The sequence below is a fragment of the Cibotium barometz genome, chromosome 29 (genome assembly GCF_041138505.1).
Source record: "Cibotium barometz isolate CiBa-2024 chromosome 29, ASM4113850v1, whole genome shotgun sequence".
Lineage (NCBI taxonomy): Eukaryota > Viridiplantae > Streptophyta > Polypodiopsida > Cyatheales > Cibotiaceae > Cibotium > Cibotium barometz.
The window spans coordinates 11,801,747-11,820,793 of record NC_141074.1 but is presented as its reverse complement, the minus strand read 5'-3'; the positions used below and the strand labels follow the sequence as shown (position 1 = coordinate 11,820,793).

The following is a 19,047-nucleotide window of genomic DNA, read 5'->3' as shown; positions in this document are numbered from 1 at the left end:
CACAAGGAGTCCCTTTGCAGCCTAGACTAGCAGTACCTGTCAAAGGACCAGTGTAGAGAGCTCTCACCGACTTCTTCCAAACTAGAGTGACAAGGGCAGATTCACCCACTACACCCGACCTTCAGGCTAATGCAAGAGCTCGGCCGTGAGGAGTGACACTAGATAGAGCCATTGAGCTATGCAGAGCCCGACGCCCTCAACCTCGTGGTCCCCGCCCACGCTCATGTCACTGCAAGAGGATCAAAGCCATCCTCTCCCACCACCATAGGACTTTCCCCCGCCACAGCCCCAGCTTTACTACAGTGCCATGTTGCAGTGTAGGGTGATATGAGAGCTGGACACTTTTTGTTTTGGGATCAGATCTGACATTTCAGCTCTTGTTACTTTCTTTGATTTTTATTTTTAGTAGCCACATGATGATGTATTTCATGGACATGATGTAATCTTTTGGTCTCATAGGTCATTTTGGCCTTTTGTAGACATTAATACAACTCTCTCTCTCTCTCTCTCTCATGCAAGCTTTATCAAGTGTATGGAAACAAACCACATGGGGATGCATAGTATTTATATATGACCAAAAAAGCCTCCATTTATTTACATCATAGAGGCCTTGTATATTGTAAGTAAAACACTTGATTGATATTAACATATTTACAATACAGATGAAAGGAAAGGCTATACCTCAACTTGCATGGCAGCTTGGCTGCCTATGTCACCATGTAAAGAGCATTCTGTAGCTTGAACATCAGCCGTATTCGTATGCAATGAGGTTTCTGCACCATGAGCAAACAAAGAATCACCTCTCACTACCGCAGCCCACATCCTGCCTACTCCTGTAATATTGCCTGAAGTGTCAAGCGCGTGAGTAGTCGATCTAGATGTAGAAGCCCCCTGTCTCCAATTGCGTGAGACCAAAGGCCACAGTCTAGGAGTTATTGTTTCTTTGGGAGTCTGCCGTGCATCAGAATCAAGTCTATCTTTATCTTTCGCATTTACCGCATGAAAGCTTCTTGTGGCAACTTTAGCTTTCCCTTTATCCAAGCCTACATGCTATGATGGAGTTACATTCTTCCCCTTTTGAGTTTGCACAATAGGGACAAGAGAAGCTGGAGGAGGGGGCATGGCCGCCAACAGGCAGACGTAGTAAAAGCGATGGACATTCCGATTGCATATGTCCAAACTTTTTACAAGTAAAACAAGAACTCGCAAAATTTCTCCATTTGAGCTTAAAGAAAACTTCCTGTGTGTCAGGATTCCTTGCATTTCAACATCCATTGCAACCCTGTCAAGGGTTTGTTTATCTATATCCCATAGGATACAAAATCTATTTACACTGCCAGAAGATCTGGGAGGGTATACAACCTTTTTTTTTTTCCGAGAAAAGATCCTTCATTAGTTATATAAAAACGCCCGAAGGGCTACAAAAGGCTCTCTCCTGCTCATAAGAAAACAGAGCAGAGATCAAAGCAAGGCAGCCAGGGAGACTCTCCCTAGGTGCTAAAAAGTACAAGTATCAGTACAAAGAACTGAGGGGCTATATCATACAATAGGAGGGGGGAAAAGCCAAACAGGTGGCCTGTAGTGCCAGCGGGGGGACCCCGCATGAAGGGTATAGAAGGGGCCGCTGCGCCAAGTGGTGTGAAAGGCCTGGCGCCGCAAGATCGCCTCATCCGAGTCGCCCCGGATGCGGTCATACTGTCCTCGCAAGGTGTGGATCAACTCCTGCCAAATCCCCCGAATAGTCTCTGCTGGTGGCTCCAATCTCCCCTCAAAGGCCCTAAAACACCGGGCCCTCCAGGTGAACCAGATGGTGAGGCTGCTCAGGAGCTCCCATCGTAGATCCCTCTCCTGTGTCCAACTGGCGGACGAGAAATCCGGTGAAGGAACCAGGCGAGGCTGGTCCCTAATGAATCTGATGGCCTGGCTGTCCTGCTCCGTCTCATAGCCCATAGCAGGCCCTGACGAAGTCGACCAAGCAGCGGCACCCCACGTATATATACCCTCTGGAGAGAGGGGGGCCAGAATGTGCAGCATCCGCCGCCGCAGCCAAATCTGCTGCGCGCCTGAGGGCAGTCCCATAGGCAATGTCTCTGAGTCTCCATAGGGTGGCCGCATCGGACGCAGGCCGCCGGAAGACTGCTGTAGACAAGCCAGGTGCCAACTGCAGAGCCCCTGTGGGCGACCAGCCACCACTGGAAAGTCGAGATCCTACGTGCCTGTCAACAAGCCCAGAGCCTGGTCCAAAAATCCTCCAGGAACTCCTGTGAGAGTCCCTGTAGCCGCCAATGCCCCGATGCAGCTGGAGAGACAATCCTCCGCACCGTCAAAATCTGCCGCCCCAACCGAACAGTATACTGGAAAAAGGTGATCTCTGTGGCCTCCAGGGATGCATAAGGATCATGCCACTCGTACTCGCCAGGGTCCCACTGGAGCCGGGCCAAGGGGCGCGCTGCATATGCCCATATGCGCCAATCGGAGTCCACATCTGCAGGGTCTGGGTCAATATGCCACCTCCGAGAAGCAGCGGCCACTACCCGTATCCTCTGAAAGATGCACTCTGCAACCAAAGGCGACTCCACCTCCACTCTCTGCAGTCTGCCCTCATCCTGGATCTCATAGTAGAGGCATCTGCCATCCTCAGTGCAAGCTCTGACAGCAATCAGGATCTCCAACTGTGTAAAGGCTCCCATCCACTGTGGGGCCACTGGCTCGAGAGGCATGAACCACTCCTCTGAGTGCCTCCTGAATGTCATCCCTCATAATCAGCCCCCCTCTGAACTCCTCTGGAAGACTGCAGAAGGCTTGCCAGTCTCCAAAACTACGTGTTGGGCTTGCCGCCAATGGTTCCCAGGCTAGACGAGGCCGAGAACCCACCATATGACCCTGCTCTGGGCGAACCGCTGGGTTCCAGATGAGCAGCTGTCTGGCCCGCTCCTCATCACAAGGAGGTCTCTGAGAGAGTCCCGGTCTCAGTAACTCCCAAGCTCTCAGGATGCTCAAGGCAAATCTGTCCTCCCAACCTCTAATGAGGCCTGTCCTCCTCATCTCTATGAAGATCCATCGTATCTCTGGTGCCCAAGTGCCCCCTGCTGGGGGAGCCCGAGCCTGCAGCCGCTGCAAAAGGAGCTCTTTCCAAGGCTCAGTGCCTGGAAGCAGCCCCCGAACAATAAGCTTCCCCAATAAGGCTCTACTCTGATCAACTGGATCTATAATGCCCAAGCCTCCCTGGGCCAACGGAAGTGTAATAACTGCCCAAGCAACCTTAGTCCGGGCTGGCTGACCATCCCGCCCAGACCAAAGAAAGTTCCTGATCAGCCTCTGTACCTGGCTGATGCAAGAGCTCGAGAAGATCCAGCAAGACGTGATGTACCACATGGTCGCTAAAAGCACCTGATTTGCCACCACCACCCTCCCAGCCAAGGAGAGCCGAGCTGTACTCCAATACAAAAGCTTCTTCTGAATGCTCAGAAGAAGCGGGGCAATCTGCTGCTCAGGTGACAAATCTAGTCCAATCTGGCATCCCAAATATCTCACTGCTGTGCCAGGAGGAATCCATCTAAAACCGGGGTCTGGGCTCCATGACGGAGTGGGAGCGCTACTGATCCAAAAGGCCACGGTCTTGCGCCAATTGATCAATGCTCCCGAAGTTGCACTAAAAACCTGGAGTGACTGCTCTACCCGCTGAAGATTGGCCTCATGGCCATGCAAAAATAAACCCGTGTCATCAGCAAACTCAGCATCGAGCAGGTCCTCCCCCCGAACTGGGAGCTGTGGAGTCCTCTCAAACCAACCTCCTCTGCCGTCAGATACATGCTCATAGCCTCAGCAAAGAAGAGAAAAAGAAACGGGGCGAGAGGACACCCCTGACGGACTGATCTGGTCAACTCAAAACTCGGCGCCCGTCCTCCTGCAATCAGCACCTGGCTACGAGCTGTGGAGTATAGAGCCGCCACCCCTCGAATCCAAACTGGCTCAAAGCCCAGGCGAAGCATAGTGCCCTCTAAGAAACCCCAATCGACTCTATCGTATGCCTTCTCAAAATCGAGATGCATCACGACCAAGTCCTCACCAAGAAATCTAGCTCGGGCCGTCGCCTCCCAGAATGTGAAAATGTTGTCAAGGATACTACGCTCCTTGACGAATCCTGTCTGGGTAGCATGAATCAACTCCCCCAGGAAGGGCTGGATCCTCAAACTCAAGGCCTTTGCTAAGACCTTGTAGACAGTGTTGAGGATCGTAATAGGTCTCCAATGCTGAATAGCATCTGATACTCCCTCCCCCTTGGGGATAAGAAAGATCAAGCCCTCTGAAAAGCTCTGTGGCATATAATTGGATCATGGTATAGGAGTGACTGTCGATCTGCTCCTGCGAGCTCCGCCTCATCCCCCCTCCCGTCTTGCTGCTTCTCACCGTCGCGCGTCCCCCTCTCCCCCCCCCGCCTGTCCCCGCCATCTCTCCCCCCCCCCCGCCTTCTCCCTCACCTCCCCCTCCGTCTCGCCCCTCCTCCCACCGCTAGCTCCCCCGCCTCAGCTCCCCCCTCCCCCCCCCTCCGCCCCCGCTATCCTCTCTCTTTCCGCCTCTCCGTTTCCTCGTAGGGCTGTGTCCCTCCTGTTGGTGACCCCGGTCTCTGGCCTTTTCCCTCTGGAGGACTCCATGGAAGCCGCTCCGACTACCCCTGCCGATTCCGGTCTCCGTCTGGAGTTCACAGATGCAGATCATCAGTTGTTTGTTTCCACAGTATCCGCTCTTGAGGCCTCCTCCTTGGTCTGCAAGATAGTGGGTAGCCGTCCGATGCGGAGAGAGCTTCGCGACCTTCTGCAAGGCAGCCTCGTTGGCGTGCCTGCCAAGATCGTCAGCGTCGATTTTTTGGGACGTGGCTACTACCAGGTGGATTTCGAGTCCCCCCAGGCAGCTCAGACGGTGCTGGCTCGGAGCCCCATTGCCCTCCGCTCATCCCGGGCGTTCTTGGCGCGATGGACTCACGGTTTCGACCCCGCTTCTGACCCGCTAGCAGGCGCGACAGGTTTCCCCATCACTATCTGCTTTCCTGGACTCCGCAGGGAGTACTTGCCCCTCTTGTCATCCATTGGCAAGGCGTTCGGGCAGGTGGTGGAGACGCCTCAGACAGCGGCTTCAGTGATAGCTCGGGCAGCAGGACTCCCGGCCATTCGTGTTGTGGTTCCGTCACCGGAGTCCCTCCCGAGGACGATCCTCCTCCCTTGTCTTTCTGGAGGACATCTGATACAGCGCGTGGAGTATTTGGGCCTCCCCGGCCAGTGCTACATCTGTCGGGAGATGGGCCACCTCGCACGCGCCTGTCCCCGCAAGGGGGTTCATCCTTCACGCTCTGCCGCCTCTGGACCCCCTTCAGGAGGCCCGAGGGGTGGCCATCCACCTCAGAGACCGGACATCCCTGGCTCGTCTCAGCAGACGCCATCATCTGACGAGCAGGCCCCGGCGGAGGATGCCGCGCAGACCCAGGAGGCTGGCGGATGGCAAGAGGTTTGCCGGCGGAAACGCCCGACCCGCAGGGACCGTCGCAGACGCCAGCAGGCAGCACAGGCTGGCGGACAGGCGACTCCGGCTGGCGTCCAGGCACCTACCCGCACTTATGCTCCAGTCAGGGATAGGCAGCCAGCAGGTCCCACCCCGATGGACGAGGATTCAGTCTCAGTGCCCGTTGAGGCCGCCGGTGGAGCCCCCCACGTGGAGACCCCGCTCCCGCCTCCCCCCGCGGGGGGCCCCGCCCCCTTCATGGAGCAGATTCCTGAGGATCCCGGGCCGCACTCTGCGACCCCCGGCCCCTCACTTGGAGAGCACTCCTTCCACCCCCCCCCAGCCCCCCCCCTCCCGCCTCCCCCAGCGGCCCCCCTTGACACCTCTCCTCTGGCAGATGCCTCTCCATCCTCTCCTCGCTCTCCCCCCTCCTCTCCACGAGCCACCATCCCTCCCTCGGCCTCTCCAGGATACTCCTCCAGACCACCCACTGCCCCGGGGCAGCGCAGCTGGGTAGGCCAGAGTTCAGTTCAGCGGCTTTTCCACCGCCACTCCGGGCCGGTGGAGATGGCGATCATAGCTTCGCCCGCCACAGAGTTCTCTCCAGCCTCCCCTGGGGGGCCCCCGCGAGTGATGGGGCTCCCAGTGGATTACGGTTTTTTCAGGTGTCTCCAGCTGGATGCTGGCCCGTTCGAGACACTGGTCCCGCCCTTGCGAGTTTGCGTGGTGTGCCATCCCTCTCGTTCTCCTTCAGTGGTGAGCAGCATGGTGGCCTTCTCCTTTCCTCTCAGTGTTGCCCCAGACACAGCATGGGATTGCAACTCTGTAGAGGAAGTTTTGCGTGATCAGATACTGGAGTTTTCTCACCACTTCAGTGACTTGGGGCTCACGGACTTATTGCAGACCCGATTACACTCGGCCCGCATGAGCTTGTTTGGTATAGGAGATTGGCGGGCGGATCCGGTCCACACCTCAGTTGAGGCGGTGTTACTGATTCTCCTCCACGCCGCCCCGAGGATGCAGCCTACCTTTAGATACATATATGCAGAGGATTGGTCTCACGCCTATGCCCTGGACAGGGCGAAGGTGGAGTGGGGCTGGACTCAGAGACAGGTCACCCTTTTTTTGGAGAGACTCCGCACCCGGACAGACAGAGACTATTCTCCCTCCAAGCCGGCGCCCAAGACTCACAAAGTGGAGGGCAGCTCATCTAGGCCGGCTGAGAGGGGTGAGCCAGTGGCGGCTGCTTCACTTGCCATAGCTCATCCATGAGGATCCTCTCATGGAACATCCAGGGTCTTGGTGGACCTCGCTGCTACATTGGTCGGGGCAGACTTCGCCAGGAGATCCAAAGGGCTCTCGTTGGAGGACCCATAGATATTCTTTTCATCCAGGAGCACCACCTTTCTGCCGGGCGTACCCGTACCTGCGGGAAGATCTTGCCAGGCAAGAGTCACACTTTTTGGTCACCGGCATATGGCCCCCAAGGGAGCCAGGGTGGAGTATGCATCTCAGTCAGCGAGCAGCTTCTATCCGAGGTTGTGGATTCTGGCACTCTGGTCCAAGGTCGAGCGCAGTGGATCATCCTTCGGGTTGGGGAAGACCGCATTGGCTTCCTCAACTTCTACTAATGGGGCGACCGGGAGAGCTGAGTTCTGGAGCACCATTAGGCAGTCCCTCCCCATGGCAGACCATTGGTGCCTAGGGGGGGATTGCAACATGCTGGAGGATGCAGAGGACAGGATGGGGGGCAGCCAGGAGACCATTCATGGGCCGGAGCTCGCTGCCTGGGAGGAACTAGTGCTGCAGGTGAGAGGCCAGGATCCGTGGACTCTCTCGGAGTTTGGCAGGTTGCAGGGGAGTTTATCTTTCTCGCGCTCGGATAGACGGGCCACAGGAGTTAACCTTTCCCGCATCGACAGGTTTTACATTGATGAGTGGGCTTGCGATAGAGGTGGCACTGTGGGTATACTTGCAGGCTCCTCGTTTTCAGACCACTTTCCAGTGCTTCTCCAGATCGAGGATCCTACGAGAGGAGAGCGAGGCCAGAGCGTCCGGATTCCAGATTGTCTCATAGAGGAGCCCGAGATTGCGACCAGAGTTGAGTAGGTCTGGCACGAGCTTCAGTTCAGGAGAGGATCGGCAGCCAGTGATCTTGACAGGGGTTTGCAGGAGATCAGTAGGATGCTCCGACAGGTTGCCCTGGACCATCTGGAGCCTTTCAGAGAGCAGGAGAGGAGCCTGCGGAGGAGTCTAGCTTCCCTTTAGAGACTTCAGGAGAGGGATCCTACGAGCCCTTGGATTTCAGAGCAGATGGAGTCAGCTCGCACAGAGATCAGATCCATCGAGGAGAGGAGGGTGGAGTTCCGATTCCATGCTCGGGCTTCTTTTTGGACACAGGCTGGAGACAGAGTGACTCGAGATTTCTTTGAGGCGACAGGGCCTCGCTTCAGACGAGAGGGTCTCAGGCGTCTTCGGCAGGCTGATGGCCAGGTAGTGGTGGATCCCCCCAGGGTTCGGGCGATCGCCACAGATTTTTACAGGGATCTGCTCTCTGCTGAGCCAGCAGATGACAGGGTGAGAGAGGCTCGGGAGGCAGTCTGGAGCTTCACGAGACCGGTTGTGCCGGCCCATTTGCAGCACTCCCTTCTCTCCCCCTTCTCGGATACGGAACTGGAGGCGGCTCTTCAGGCACTTCCTCGGGGCAAATGCCCAGGAGAGGACGGTCTCTAAGTGGCTTTCTTCCAGAGGTACTGGGGTCTCTTGCATAGGGGTTCCAGATTGGCATTCCAGGAGATCATGGAGTCGGGAGACATGCCGAACAGCATGGCAGAGGGGTTGATTCACTTGATCCCCAAAGAGGGAGGAGACAGACTGGAGATTAGACAGTGGAGACCGATCACCTTGCTAGGCACGGCCTACAAGGTCCTAGCTAAGGCGATCAGCAGGCGGCTTCAGCCTCACCATCCGGACATCATCCACTCCACACAGACAGGCTTCATCCAGGATAGGAGCATCCTGGATAACATCTTCTCTTTCGAGAAGGCATATGATCGGGTGGACTGGGCCTTCTTGGAAGGCACTATGGAGAGGATGGGCTTCCCCCCTCAGTGGATCCGTGGGGTCTCTGCACTCTACACATCGGCTCACAGCCAGGTGTGCTGATACAGGGCGTGCGCGGAGAGAGGTTCCAGCTCTCGCACTCGGTGCGGCAGGGGTGCCCCTTGGCGCCCTTTCTTTTTCTTTTTGTGGCGGAGGCCATGAGCACTTTCTTGACGGCACAGGATACAGGTTTGCGGGGCCTCCAGCTCCCCATCCGCACCTCGGAGGAGCTCCTAGACTCGGAATTTGCGGATGACACTGCTGTCTATCTTCAAGGAGGGGAGGAGAACCTCCGCCGCTTCGCCTCAACCATGGACAAGTTTTGCAGAGCTTCGGGCGCTTTGATCAACTGGCACAAGTCGTGTGGGTTATGGGTCAGTTCTGTGCCCCCCCCCCCCGACTTGGAGGCCAGTTGATGGGTTTCAGTGGCTGCCCCCCGGCACTACAGTGCGCTATTTGGGATGCTATGTGGGCATTGACATATCTCCGGAGCAGCAGATAGCCCCCCTTCTTCTGAGCATTCGGAAGAAGCTTCTGTATTGGAGTACCGCTCGTTTATCTCTGGCTGGCCGAGTGGTTGTGGCCAACCAGGTTCTGCTTGCTACCATGTGGTACATCACTTCTTGCTGGGCCTTCTCTCGGGCGTGCATTGGCCAGGTGCAGAGGCTCATCAGGAACTTTCTTTGGTCCGGTGGCGACGGGCGGCCCGCCAAGGCCAAGGTGGCATGGGCTGTGATCACTCAGCCGAGGGAGAGAGGCGGCCTGGGCATAGTTGATCCTATTTGTCAGAGCCGAGCTTTGCTTGGCAAGTTGGTGGTTCGTGGCCTCCTACCAGCGATGAGCCGTGGAAGGAGTTTCTTGTTTCCAGGATTCTCAACCGCACTCCTTCTCTTAGCGGCCCCTGGACCCCCAACATCAGGTGGATCTTTACAGAGCAGCGATCCAGAGGAGTGGGCCTTGGCTTCGAGGAGCGTTTTGTAGCTAGCCTTCTGAGGGCCTGGGAGCATCTGAGGCCGTCACTCTTCCAGACTCCCCCAGGCACCGATGAGGAGTGCCTGAGGCAGCCATTGATCTGGAACCCCTTGATCCGACTTCCCAGTGGTCATATGGTTGGATCGCGATCTCACGTGTCGTGGGGCCCGTTGAGCTCCGGCCCAGCCCAGTCCCTAGACAACTGGATATGTTTTCAGCAGCTGCCTCTAGAGGTTCAGGAGAGGAGACTCAGCGGGATGAGGGGCAGAGAGTTGATGAGGCAGGACATTGAGGCGGCCATCCCCCGGGAGTGGCGGACTCCAGTACAGGACCCTCCACCTCCACAGTGGATGGGCGTCTTTACTCGGCATGAGATCCTTCTAGCGGTCTGCGGCTCAACAGAGAGAGTCGCCCCACTCACCTTCGAGGTGGGAGAGGAAGGCCAGCTTCAGAGGACCCGACTAGATTTGGATGAGTTCCAGGGTTGTATCTTTCAGAGGGTGCGGGTGGTCGGCTTTCATCAGAGACTGTGGCATGTAGACCCCTCACCGGCCTCGATAGGGGAGGACTATTCTTGGAGATTATGGGCTTGGGACAACAAGCCTCTTATTTGCCTTCAGTGGGATCCAGGCGAGTGGCTTTGGCGAGATCCCTACTCGGCCCCTACCAGCCCAGGCACCCCCTTTTTTCAGTACACAGCGAGGCTGGGGCGGCGGATCCAGAGGCACAGGATAGCGGGCACCCCGGCGGCGGCCGAGCATTGGCGGCTAGCATTGACATGATCCCTTGCCTGTGCCTGTGCCTGTGCCTGTGCCTCACGTTCCTTCCGAATAGAGGGTAACTACCCTTCCTCTAACTCCGGCCGTGGAACCCCAACAACAATGAAACCAGCAAGGTCGTAAGACTGCTCTCCCCTGCCTTCCTTAGGGACTTCTGGCAGCGCCTTTGGGCCAGCTTCCGACCCCGGAAGGTGACGCTTTTTCTTTGGCTTACAGCGCATAGAGGACTGGCTGTGGGGGCTTGGCTAGCTTTCGGCAGACACCCAGCGTCCTGCCCTCGGTGCGGCCATGCACAGGAGTCGCAACGGCATTGCTTATGGGATTGCCCACAGGCACAGCAGGTCTGGCAACGCGCTCTCAGGATGGTTTTTGCAGGCTCACCAGGTGAGATGATGGTGACGTGGGGTGCGGTGGCTTGGGCCACGGACAGCAGCCCGGCCCTTGGATACGAGGACCACCCTGGCAGTGTGACCATCCAGGTCTCTGACAGGGCGATGGCGGTGGTTCCGACGCCAGACTTCTCTTCGGCAGTCTCCCAGGAGGGGGACGGGCACAGATGGGAGATGATCAGCAGCATGACGGCTTGGCACATATGGAGAGCCCGATGCAGGGAGGCCATAGACCGCCAGGCGACTCCACTGGCGGAGGTCATACAGGCCCTCTGGGTGGACATCATTCACACCTTGAGAGGACACTGGGGGAAACTTCAGGGCGACTCGGATCGCATGAGAGATCGCCGCAAGGCGTTCCTCCGCACTTGGCAGCCTGGCCCTTTCCTCATCGCGAGGGGCGAGGACGTCACTTGGCACTACAGGCCTCCAGTTTGGCTCTTCTCACCTCCCGCATGTACTACTAGGTAGTCCCCCCCCAGAGAGCGGCCAGCCCCACGGGGGTGGAGCTCCGGTGTTCACTGTGTTTATTATCCCTCCTTGTGAGGTGAGCTTTGTAGTCTTATGGCGTTTTCTCATTAACTAATAGAAGGATCGTTTTTCAAAAAAAAAAGAAAAAAAAGAAAAAAAAAAGCTATGTAGCATCACCCCAGTGTCCAAAACATATTGAAAGCCGCTACGGAGGCCTGGCCCCAAAAGGTCCCAATAGCGCATAAAAAAGACAGGCGTCAGTCCGTCCTCCCCTGGGCAACTATGGCGCAGAAGGACCCTCAAGGCCTCAGCAAGCTCTACCTCTGAAAGAGGCTCACCCAGAACTGTACGCATACGATCTGTGACCCTCCTCTGCACATGGGCCCACACAATCTGTCTGCAAGCATCCCGAGCCTCAGTGGCTGGCTCCTCTGAAAGCAGGTCCTTGTAGAACTCAGTGGCAATGGCTCTGATCTCCCCGGGCTCAGTGGCTAACGATCCGTCCGGCCTCCCAAGCTGACGGACTCCCGCTCGAGCATGGCGGGGTCTAGTAATCTCAAAAAACTCCCCAGTCACTCTATCACCAAGCTGCGTCCACTGAGAGGCCTGGCGACGATAGTAAAACTCATGTCTCTGCTCCTCTGCCTCTCTAACCTCTTGGCGTGCCTGGCTCAACTGGGACGCCACCCACTCACATGTAGGCTGCTGCTCCTAAAGGCGCTGAAGCGAAGCAAGGCTGCGTCTCAGCCGCCGCCCCCGCTCGCGAGTCTCTCCCAGCCGTGTCAAGGCTGCAGCGTGCAAAAAAGAGCTGAGCTCGATGAGTCCCTGGGTACACTGGCCTACTGCATCCTGGTAGACTCTAACTGTCATGCCATATCCTCTCAATGTCCTCAACGAGACTAGGATCTGTAAGTCCCAAGATGCACGCTCCTTGTTACAGTTACCCCCACAGCTTCCAGTTCTCTCTGTAGGATGTCCGGTATTCCCTTATACATCAAGAATAGAATTCACTTGTGCTTTTCCCCCCTTTGGATTTCACAAGTCGGGACAATTTGCTTCCTTGTTGTTTATAAGCTTCTATTTGTTGGGCATCAACCCTAAGAACGAATGTTTTTTCGTCTTCATCTCCATGGGTTCAGTATCCATGGATTCTCTTTTTGGTGGATACCCAGGAACTAAATTGGGTGGGGCCAATCCTTTGCTACATGTCTTATATTGACGGGATCCCCCTAGAAAAGGGTGCATAAACAGGGAGTCTAGAGGACTAAACAATGCGAAGAGGAAAGGCCTAGGGAACGTCCAAAGGTAGTAATTGAAGTGTTAAGGTGAAAGACCCAAAAGGGGGATTAAGCCTTAGAGACTGGTTGGCCACATGATGCCAAGTGTTGGGCAAGGGGGGGTAAGCCTTGTTGGCCACATGATGCCAAGTGCTGGGCAAGGGGGAGTAAGGCCTAGCAATCGTGGAAACACCCAATCAGGTTTTGATGAAGAGAAGCCATACTATGGTAGGGTGGACAACAGTAAAGAAGCCCTATGCTCAGCATTAGAATTAAACCTTAAATAGTACTAATCTGTTAGCTGATTTAGGGTTTAAAGGGCTGAAATACCTGTTGAGAGAAGATGATCAAGTTTTCAATGCAGGTTGGCCACGCCCGATTCCTTGTGTTTTTGCTGCTTGCCTTCGTAGAAGAAAGTACCCAACGCTTTTTCTTTTTCTTTTTCTTTGCGAGTTTGGGTTTTCCTTGCCCGGGCTGATTGTGGTGGATGGTCTACGTGTAAAAAGCCTTGATTAGTGTGTTAGAAAACATTCACTTTTGGTGTTAGAAAACATTCACTTTTGGTGGTCTACGTGTAAACATTCACTTTTGGTGGTCTACGTGTAAAAAGCCTTGATTAGTGTGTTAGAAAACATTCACTTTTGCCCACAAGTGCCTAGGAGAACGACCGAACCCCCCATCATGAGGACCTGGGATACTGTGTTGTGAACCTATATATATATATATATATATATATATTCTCGCAAACACAGAAAACATTCACTTTTTTTTATTTAAAAAAGTCAGTGCTCTCCATAATAATGTCCCTTGAATATGTCGATTGTGCTGTTAATGCAAATCGAAGGCTAGAAGAGGGTGGAAAAGGTGTCAAATTGATTTAAACACTGTCCCTCAAGTGATGAACTACCTACCACCACATATACAGTGGATCGACACTCTTACTTGTTTATTAGAGTGGTCTATCTAGATACCTCATAGGCGACAATCTTGGCTTAGGGCTTAAATTTTTACACAATGGTAGGTATACAATGAGTGGGTTTAAACACAAGGTGGGAGAGGTTCCCTCTTCCATCATTTAGAAGAGTTATTACGATAATTGGCCTCCATCTTTGGAAGCCCCTCCATTTGGTTCTTCTTTGATCATTATGTTTTCTTGAGTGTTGGCTTGAGTCTTGTTTTTATTCCAATAATCTTTCTCCATGTGGCCTAGTTACCACAAAAGTTGCACTTTACTTTGGTTCTTAATCCTTTTTTGAAGGATGCTTTCTCCTCATAATGTGATGAAGGTCCACCTGCTTTGATTTCAAGCCTTTCTCCTCTTCAATCAATTCTACTTCAATGTCTGTGAATGTCAGGTCGTTGGGTATATTTTTCAAGGTAGCCACCGATAAGCTAAATGCTTCCAAGGTCATGTTCTTGAGAAGGATTGCTCTGGCTTCCTCCGCATCCTTTATGAGTATAAATTTAAGCTTTACTTGCCATGTACAGAAATCATCACCATTAATTTTTCAATTATAAGTGGAGTTGTCATGATTTCTTTTGAGTATGGGAAGGTCTTAGCAATGGAGTGACCCAAAGCTAGTATCTAGTCCCTTACAAAGAGAAAGAGGGATGCATTAACTCTTTCCAATTTCAAAATTTGTCAAACCAGAGAATACATTGTTTTGGGAGACCAAATTAGAGCACCAAACCAAGGGGGGAAATGGATTTGATGATGCAGAAGGATTTGACAACCCCCAGTGGTAAAGTTGAATCCTTAATACCTCATAAAATTAATTATAGTTAGCACTAATCACACTTAACAAAGGTAATAACCAGAGAACGATTTGAAGATTAAAGCTCCAGAATATGTTGTTTGTGAGATCAACACATTAACATATACATCCTCTAGATGATACCCATATGCTATATAATGAAGCCATGGATCAGTATCTTTATAAAATTTGATGAAAAAGAACTAATTTTACCCATTCCTATTGCAATTTTACCGCCACCTACAAGGTGCCTTTGGAAGCTTCAATTTGATCTCTTCACTCTTATTGCCTTAAAGCTACTGAGGATGTTATAGATGCACCAAGTGGGGCCTTCTTACTGTAGATGTGCCCAAGCATTGACTTTTGATGATTTGAGAGCTTGGGAAAAGAGGAAAATTTTGAATCATGGGTAATGATTTTGCTAACTAAAGTTCTCCTAAGATGTATAGATGACCATGGCGATGATGGTTGGCTATGATGCCAAGTTGAATTTCATGCCTAGAGAAGATTAGGGTGTGTAGAAATGGATTAGCATCAACATTTTTACATAATAAGAATGTAAGAAAGTAATTAGGGCTAATGACAAAACTATACCATAATGACAAAAGTGATTTAACAAGAAGCTCGTATACATTCCATTAGGTATAGGGCCTTTATGTAGCACATCTCCATTAGCCACTAATTGTGATTCATAATCTTGATTAAGCTATCCCTAATTTTGCCTAGATTTGAGGACCACCTCCCTCACTTGGGCCTTTTCTCATCTTCTTCTAGTAGGTGCCTTCTTTTGGCCATCCTTTGGGTTTGACATTCCACATACTCCTTTACATTTGGGCCTCTTTTAAGCCTTTGAACCTTAATCCTATGACCGGTATAACTCTTACATCATTTGAGGGTCATATAACACCCACCCTTGCTCCTAACATTTACCCAACATCATGTGCTATTTTCAGCAATCCTTAGCCTTGTGAATTCTCTTGAAGAGCCTACATGAAGCCATGTTTTATGGGGAGGAGATTTGATATCTCCAATATAGTGCATTGAGGAGCCCAATTGCAAAAATGACTCACAAAGCATCATATATTTTAGATCCACAAGAGAAGGAAAAGCTTCATTAAGCTCTTCATGTAGGTGTCACTTTAACAAAGTAGTCCCTGTATAGGCACTAGCAATGTCCTCTCTAGAATGAAAGTAGTCCATGTAGTAGACACTAGAAATGTCCTCCTCTAGAATGAAAGACTCATTTCCATGTAGTAGACACTAGAAATGTCCTCCTCTAGAATGAAAGACTCATTTCCTTCTATAATTTTGTAGGGCTACAAGTTTGTTAAGTTTATTGTCATTGTAGTCCCATCTAGTATCTAGCACTGTTCTGAGTCAGCCCAATGAAAAAAAAAGGATTAAAAACCAAAAAACTCAAACTAAAAGAAAGAACTTATTTTTTGCAACTTGGGTAGTGTAAAACCCGTGTTTGAATATGTTCATACCTATTTCAGGAAGAGCTAGAGATTGTTTCACCTAAGAGAAACCCTATGATGCAAACTTATTACCCTATGATGCAAACTTATTTCTCTAGACTAATTGTTGGAAGTCACAATCTAGTCAATTTTAGTACATCAGATTATACCTCCTCAACACCACCTAGCCTTCTAGAAATGACCAACACTCAACAGAAGGCAAGACTTATATGCAATGTAGTGCCAGGTACATTCTTCAAGAAAATAAAATTGTTGTCTCCATTAAAAAGCAGTACTATTGACTAAAAGAATTAGGAACAAAGTACACACACACACACACACACACACACACACACACACACATATATATATATTAGAAAGTATTCTTATTGGCTAGCACAAGGCACTCTCTAAAAAAGTTTATACATTAGGAATTTTTTAGACCCAAAGAGGGCCTCTTGGATTAACTTTTGATTAGGAATGGACCAACAGGAAGAGGGCTGGGTGCACATTTTTTACTTCTTTGACCCTAGGAGGCCTAGGCTTTGGTTTGCTAATGGGGCCTAATTACTACTCTTGTCCCCCTACCTCTTGGGCCCAAACTTAGAGGTCCCCCCACCTAGAATCGCGCAGATTAAAAACACTAAAAAATTTTAATTTTTTCCCAAAAGTGTGTTTTCCCTCTCAAACTTCCCCCCCAACATACTCTAGGTTTGGAAAGCTCATTTTGAACCTCTTTCTTCCTCTTCTAAGCTCTCCATTGCTGCTTGCAGAAACTCCATACCTCTCAAGCTCTCCCTCCTTGTCAAGCTCCCTCAGTCTCAAGCTCCCTCTCCCTCTTTCCTCCTTTTCTAAGCTCTCCATTGCTGCAGAAACTCCATCCCTCTCAAGCTCTCCCTCTTTCTCAAGCTCCCTCCCTCTCAATCTCCCTCTCTCTCTCTCAAGCTTTCTCCCTCTCCATTACTGTAGAAACTCTATCCCTCTTTAGTCTACTCTAGGTTCAGGAAGCCTATTCTCAAACTCTAACCCTCTTTTAAGCTTTCCATTGCTGCACTGAAAACCCTGAACTTTCTCTCCTCACCACTCCTCTATTGTAAAACAAGCTTTTCTTTTCCCTTCTTCTCTTTTCTTACCACCATGGCCTCTTCCAGTAATGTGAGAAGACCTAGGGAGAAGGTGGAAGAGCTTGTGCTGCATAACACAAGAGATGAGAATGGAGTTTGGGCTCCAACAAGATTCAGGGTTGGGGCTTGGGTCTACATGTAGCCAAACTCTAAGGGACCACATCTAGTACGTCAACTGGGGAATATGCTACATCATTGGAAGGGGCGGCTACAAGGCTCCAAGCATACTAAGAAGGAAGGACTGGTTGCCATAGTGTAACATGTGTATACCCTTGGAGACTTGTACATTCAAGGCCAACGACCAAGGTTTCCTTCAAATTGTCAGTGTAACATAAACATAAACACAGCTTTAACATGCTAATATTGGATTTTTTATTTCAAATTTTCTTATGATTCTCCATTTTCTTATGTCTCTCTGCAGATATTTTCCCCTCTAATTATGTTGAGGAACAGCCACTCCAAAGCCTCACTGGAGTTTTCTATGCTATGCATGCATCCATTGGACAGGCAATGTTTATATCTCAAAGCCCAAGTGATCTTGTACAGAACAATATCTTTTTTTTTTCTCACTCATATTTTGTAGATAAAAAACCAGGTTTATTTGGCAAGCTAGAAGAGATCCCCAACCCCCCTGGCACAAACCTGATGCTTGGACCATCTTATGCTTAAAGTTTAAGATGGTAAGTGATATCAAGACATCACTCAAGTTTTCAAAGGCATCTAGGTCAATAGGGTTTAATTGGTTTTGTCCTTTACATGTTTTTGTGCACATGTTCAATTCCATGCCAATGCACTAAACAAAAACAATATATATTTGTAAGAAGGTACGGTCTGACCTCATTCAAGGATTACTAAAAGAGGGTTGGGAGGTTAATGAGGGGTCACATCAAGGTGATGTGTACAAGTGCAATGTAGTAGATTCTACAGTGTCTTTCAGGTTCTTGAAGGCACGCTCTATTTTGTACATGCGTCTGCACTACCAAAGATGGATGCAAAAGCACAGGACATGGATCCCACTTCAAGCCTCATAAGAAGAAATTATGCCTATTGAGGTAGCTGTGATGATGCAAAATGGATGGATTGAGCGAGTGGCAGCAAGGATTGAGCGAGTGGCAGCAAGCAAGCATTGGAGCCTAGCAGACCCGCGTCAACACTTTAGCATCATGGGCTTTGACAATGTGGAAGAGTCAAGTTTCAAGTTGATGAGAAGAAAGGTATATCTGATTCCACTACATGTCTAGAATTAACCCTTACACTTTCTGGTTATTGTGCCACTTTCTATATTTTTACAGATTGGGAAACGTAAGGAGGGGACAACCATGGTCTCAGAATCATGGCAAATGGGGGACCTTGAATTTTCAGCAGCAAGGTGCATAGCCCTACCAACACATAGTAGGCATGTGGAAGAGCTTGAAGATGAACTGAGTATATGGGAAAATAGCCTCTGTTTTGATGCATGTGAGGGGCAAGAGTTTCAGGATCGAGGTGAAGGCAATGACAAGCTTTCAAGACAAGGAGATGGAGATCAACATGAAGTAAATGTCACAAAAGGGGCAAAAAGTAAAGACATTATAACAATTTTAGATTAGATGACATGCTTGTAATTTTGTAGCACGCTCTTTTTTAACTAATCTTTATTTAATTGAAATCTTAATATTTTTGCAAACTGTAATTTTTTTGTCTAGCGGTCTAGTGTGAAAAGGCCAAACTTTAAATTTCAACTATAAATAGCCAAAGGTGCCTTCTTTCTCATTTTCACGCGATAGAAACCAAGCACGAGCTCACACTATCGCTTTGCATTCACATGGCTACCCCCTTTAACAACTTCTGTGAGTTCCTCTCCACCACCCCGTGGGCAGGCAAGAGCGAGCTCTTTGTCATGTTCTCTCGTGAAGTCGACTTTGAAAAGTCGCTCGCCCTTGCGTCCCAACATTATGAGACGCAAATTGCATACATGGAGCAATACTTGGCTCCCCACTCCATCTCCTTTCCCCATTGCCCCAATGATCGATGGGTGCCTGTTGAGCTGCTTAAGTACATTCAACAATATGCCTGCCCCTACATCTAGCGCTTTGAACGCTTCATCGACATCTGCATCCCTGCAGGAGCTTACTGTACCTTCAATAAGCAGGAAGAGGTTGGGGAAGGGCAATTTAGGAAGTAGGTTCCTCTCGTGGCTCACCACTTTTGCGTTCCTCATCAATGAGTGATGAGGATTCGGATGAG

General features: G+C 50.9%; 2 protein-coding genes across 4 annotated transcripts in view; both read right to left on the bottom strand.

Moving 5' to 3' along the window:
• Window positions 1-12,943, bottom strand: part of LOC147621845 (phosphopantetheine adenylyltransferase 1-like) — a 65,731-nt gene extending 52,788 nt beyond the window's left edge. Inside the window, exon 1 of one of the 2 annotated variants that reach the window (XM_086822865.1) lies at window positions 12,817-12,943. The gene's annotated coding sequence lies outside the window, so the exon portion shown is untranslated. The remainder of the gene's footprint in view (window positions 1-12,816) is intronic. The other variant, XM_086822867.1, reaches the window with a different exon arrangement.
• LOC147621843 (phosphopantetheine adenylyltransferase 1-like) overlaps window positions 1-19,047 on the bottom strand; it is a 164,101-nt gene that overhangs the window by 8,897 nt on the left and 136,157 nt on the right. Inside the window, exon 1 of one of the 2 annotated variants that reach the window (XM_086822868.1) lies at window positions 12,817-12,932. The exons of the other annotated variant lie outside the window; for it this stretch is intronic. The gene's annotated coding sequence lies outside the window, so the exon portion shown is untranslated. Of the gene's footprint in view, window positions 1-12,816; window positions 12,933-19,047 lie in introns of those variants that run through there. 2 annotated transcript variants of the gene reach the window in all.